We start from the raw sequence: 5,645 nt of genomic DNA, 5'->3' as shown, positions 1-5,645 counted from the left end.
GCAATTTGTACAAACTCTTCATGTCTTAGTTTCCTCTTTCATGTAATAAAATAATGGCACCTACATTTTAAGGTAATTGTGAAAATTCAGTGAGTTTATGAAAAGGGTTTGGAGCATTTCATGGTATTTAGTAAGCGTTCAACGAATGCTAGCTAGTCTCAGAGATTTGATAGTAAGGTAATGTTTGTCTAGGCACATGTTCTGTGCTAGAATTTTGATGAACTTATGCTGGTAAAGCCTAAATAATGAGCCACGGTTTCTGGAATACTCCCTGAAGCCATCCATGCTGTATCCACAATTGTACATGCCTTATGTTGTTGTTGAACAGCTTCATTGAGATACAGTTCACATACCGATACATGCTCTATTCTGAGAGTGGAAAATATTCTAAATCTGGAATTCTGGCCAAGACTGAAATAATATGACTATTATTGGACATGCAAATCTAAAAATAAGATTTCTTTTATATATTATTTCTCACAGTTAGAACCATGTCTGGTTACCTTGATACAGAATTATATACTCAAAAAGGAATATGAATTATGAAGCAGGCATTAGCTCGAATTAAACGTTTTTTAAAATTTTTATTTATTCATTCATGAGAGACACAGAGAGAGAGAGAGAGAGGGAGAGAGCAAAGATACAGGCAGAGGGAGAAGCAGGCTCCATGCAGGGAGCCCGACGTGGGACTCGATCCCAGGTCTCCAGGATCAAGCCCTGGGCTGAAGGCATCGCTAAACCGCTGAGCCACCTGCGCTGCCCCACGAATTAAACATTTTGTAATAATTCTGTTAATGTGACTTAAGTCTCTCTGCGGATCTTGAATTCTGAGTATATGCAGCATAAGGCAATTATATCACCTTACTGATGAATGTTTACAAGGAACTAAATAAAATTATTGGGAAGCACCCAGCATTGTTTTCATCGAATGCTTATTCTCATAAGCTGCTTTGGGGTCTAGCACTGACTTGAGCAGGCGTGAGCAGGAGCAATTCTAGTATCCCTGTTGACCAAATGGAACAGGCGGGCCTCGTCTTTCCCAGGCTTTTTCACTTCTACTGTTGGAATGACATGGTATTCTCTTTTGGTTATGTGTCACGGACTCATAAATAATATTTCCATATCACACAAATCATGGGGATTTTCTGGTAGAATGCCATTTCTCATTCTTCCATACTGGTTTGTTTTTGGTTGACAACACTCAAGATCTTCAAACATTTGCTCTTTGGAAAAGAAAAACTAAGTGACTCACCACTGGACATCTGCTGGTATCGCCCTGGTGTAAATGTCTGCACGAAACACGGCTGTCCACTGCATTCTACTCCCACCACCCCCATCATTGCTGCCATATATGCAGTAGAATTTTCCAGAAGAGATTCCTGAGTGCTCAGAGTCAATGAAAGACACAATTCCTACTAATTTCATGTCTGAGAGAAAGTGAGTTAGTCACTCCCAGGTCATGTAAGTATGTCAGCTTTTCATCTCTGAGAAGTTAAAAAATGCTCCTAAAATCTGACAGCCATGACCAAGTTCTTCTTATTAAGTTTTGACTAAAAAATTAACATATTTCAGTAAGGCCAAAGTCTACCTCATTGTACCTCATATGGAGTTTCTTATACATGAATAACATTATTCACATTAAAAAACTTGACAATATTTAAAACCTTACTTAAAACTGTCATTTCTTTAACTTCATTTCCAAAAGGCTTAATTTTTCTTGTCCTACTATTTTCACAGGAACTCTCGAATTATGTAAAATAACTGAGGCATGGTATTTTTGATTAACTATTAGCTGATTTAATTAGAACTGAGACTGTCCCAAACCGTCAAACACATTTCAAACGTTGTTTGAATTTATAGCAACTCATTATTATAAACTTAATATTGTAGAAAACGGACAGTAAACAATATTTCCCACAATTGGATTTCTGAAATGCAAATAAATCAGAGCAATGCATGTTTAACATCAGAAAGTGAATAGAACATAATGAATCTTGGACATTTTAGAGAGTGCTGGGTGCTATCCCGTATGTTTCTCTTATTACCGTGGGGATGGTAGGTACTAATTATCTCAATTATTCTGATGATAAGACTGAGCTTCTAGGGGGCTCAGTAATTCACTGGGTGACAGTTGAAGAAGGCTCCCTAGGAAGGAACAAGTCTTTCTGATCCCTGGGTCCTCAGCACTTGTTACAACACCTGAAGCCACGCTGTCAGAAGCTGTTGAGGGAAAGGTGTTTCTGCATAGCTGGTCTCAAGGGGCAGTGTTCTTGATTAAATTGCAAGAAAGACTGAGTTATGTATGTTCTGACCCCAGGGTGTTGTCTTTAAAAAGAAAACACAAAACAAAAGCCCAAAAACAAACCTCTCAAATCAGCTTATCTGTCATTTGGATACTAAATAAACACCGAGTTTCTCATATTGTTGGTACCGAAGTGAAATTGGGAGAACATGACCCTATTTTGGTTATAATGTGATAGGCAAGACTCAAAGCCAGAGTTTGGTGTTGGCAGAGTTGGTGTTAAATTCCTTGACAGTCGTATCCTTATCCAGGGTCTACAGTCTTAGTACTTGAGGCCTGTGGCTTCACTAACTGCCTCCAGGAAGCTGGTTGCGCCTTGGAGAAGTGACTCCTGATACCTACCGTGGGTGTGATGGAGGTCTGTGTGCTCCGTGAGAACCGCCCCCCTCCTCCTTGCCCCCCACCTGCTAACTTGCCCCTTATCTAGCAGATGACTCCCCTTGCCCCTGTCAATCCCGACTCCATCTTCATGGCCCTGGTGAATCAATGGATTCCTAAGACTGTGGTGAGTGGTCTGGGGGTGGTTATCTCCAAGGACTTTGCATAGCAGAGCTGAGGGGAGCCCTCCCCTGAGCTCCAAGGCCGTGTGGGCTGAGGGCCCAGAGTGTTGCAGCTGTTCTTGAGAAAGGAAGGGAGCCAGCTGCATTGAGAGAGAACAGAGCCAACTCACAGATAGAAGATTCCTGGAAGTGTCAAGGCCTGTCTCCACATCTCCTTGAGGCCCACCTCCATCTATGGCCTTCCTAACATTTAGATTCCAGGGGCCGTTATTATTTTCTTTAATGTCTAAACTTGCTTGCACTGATTTCTGATGCTGGATGCTCAATAAAAGACCTGACCCACACAAGATGAATTTCTCAGTCACAATGTCAGCTTATTCCTAGATAGCATCCAGATACCCGAGAAACTGAATTAGCAACTAGAAGGTGAGTGGGTGCCGGTGAGAAGGGATCTGGGTGCTGGGGGGGGGGGGGCGGGTCCCCTGGTAACTATGGTTCTCATGCCTGCGGGACATAGACGACAGAGCCTCACCTTCCGGTCCCCCTTCCTCCCTCCATGTGCCACATCACCACCCCTGCCCTGACACATTTCTTAGTGCAGCAACATCCTTCTTTGTGTAGACATCTTTTGAAAACACATTTTTTAAATTTCAACTTTATTGAGGTAAAATCGACATATAAAATTGTAAGCTATTTGAAGTGTCCGTTGAGGTGATTTGACATACACACACATTGTGAAAAGGAAAGGGGTCCCCCTCGAACTAGCCATCACCTCCCATGTTTCTCTTTAGTATTTTTGTGTTTTTTTTTTCTCTTTAGTATTTTTGGAGAGAACATTTAAGTTCTACTCTCTTAACAAATTTCAATCATACAATACAGCGTCACCAACCATGTTTTACATTAGATCCTCAGGCCTTCTTCATCTTATAGTGGAAAGTTATGTCTCCTCATTTCTCCTGGCCACCACTTTCCTGCCCTCTGTTCTCTTAAGTCTAACTCTTTTGTAGAGTCCACAGGTAAGTGACACCATGCAGTATTTGTCTTTCTCCATCTGACTTATCCCACTCAGCATAATACTCTCAATGTCCATCGATGTTATTGCCAACACAATATGTGAAAGATGCTCCACATCACTCCTCATCAGGAAAATGCAAATCAAAACCATGATGAGATAGTACCTCACACCTGTCAGAATGGCTAAAATCCAAAACACAAGAAATAACAAATGTTGGCAAGGATATGGAGAAAAGAGAAGCCTTGTGCACCATTGTGGGAATGGAAATTGGTGTAGCCACTGTGGGAAACAGTAGGGAATTTACTCAAAAAATTAAAAATAGAAATATGATATGATCCAGCAACCAACTTCTGGTGTATACCCAAAGGAAGTGAAATCAGGATATGGAAGGATCATCTGCACTCCCATGTTCACTGCAGCATTATCCACAATAACCAAGACATGGAAACAGCCTAATGTCCGTCAACAGACGAGTAGATGAGGAAAATGTGATATATATATACTGGAATATTATTTAGCCATGAGAAAGAAGGAAATCCTGCCATTGGCAAAAACACTTATTTTTATACTCATCAACTGTTCAATTACATTTTAAGATGCACTGTTTTCTGAAGATCCATAAGAAGTTTAAACTTCTCTTTCTCCAATAGTTCACTTTTTTTTTTCCTTTGGCCAAACAAAATTTTTATTAATAGTACTACACAAGGAATATGTAAACTCTTCTGGGAAAAATTAAAACATTGCATTTGAGTCAAGTTCTATTTTTCTATACTCTAGCCCATCTTCTTTTCCCTTTTGAGAGTTAATCAAATAGTTCACTTTTAGAAATATTCTCAGAATGTACTTGATCTTTTTTCCTGGTATGTAGATTCATGCTAACATTCTTATCAGACTGATATTTGATTAAACCATTTCAAAGCTTAGAGGGATCTGGGGCATGTGGCTGGCTCAGTTGGAAGAGCATACAACTCTTGATCTCAGGGTTGTGAGTTCACGTCCCATGATCCGTATAGAGCCTATACATTTGTATATATATACACACACACATATACACACACACACACATATATGTATATATATATGTATCTATTTCTCAAAGCTTTGAGGGACATAAACTCCAACTTATTTGGGTATATTCTTTATTTTTTAATGAAAACTCAATATAAGAACTCTTTCCCCTCAGCAATGCATGGAATCCATAAAGCGAAGGCGCCCTATTTGGGAACATGTCTGTTGCCAGAATTTCATTGACTGAATGGTGCATTAACTCTCACGACTCTTGTTCATGAGAGAAACTCTTTTTGGGAGCCTTTCACCATTATAAATGCTTTAATGGTTCGATTATAACAAACTATAATTATTTCTTGATACATTAACTTGCTTTCACTAGTACCTTCTATATCTGGGTATGTTTGCATTTTTAAATAAGTTGGATACTTTTCTCTCAGAACTTAGGGGTCAATGCAGATGGCTCTTGAGCATCCTGTGAGCGAATGACTGAAGTGCATGCAATAATATTGATTTCAAGTAGAAGCTACACTTGAGTTCTTGAAGCAAAGCTTTCAATGGGGAACTCTCCCTGTTTTGCAAGTGCGGTGCCCCCCACATTTGCTCAGCCATGCCAGCTGTGGTGGTCAGCTCTACTCTGGGCTCTGCCTCTTGTATCCTGGAGCTCTCTACTGTCTTGGCTTTCCCCAGTGTTGATCGATTGTATTAGGTGCTTAGGCACAACACACTTGCAGCAACCCTATTTGAGAGTGATGGTGGAAATGCACAGTAGTCACTTGGTTTTGCTTTCTCAGCCTTGATTTTCCCAAGGATTCCCTCC

This window comes from Vulpes vulpes, chromosome 5 (assembly GCF_048418805.1).
Source record: "Vulpes vulpes isolate BD-2025 chromosome 5, VulVul3, whole genome shotgun sequence".
Taxonomy (NCBI): domain Eukaryota; kingdom Metazoa; phylum Chordata; class Mammalia; order Carnivora; family Canidae; genus Vulpes; species Vulpes vulpes.
This window is presented reverse-complemented; position numbering follows the sequence as displayed.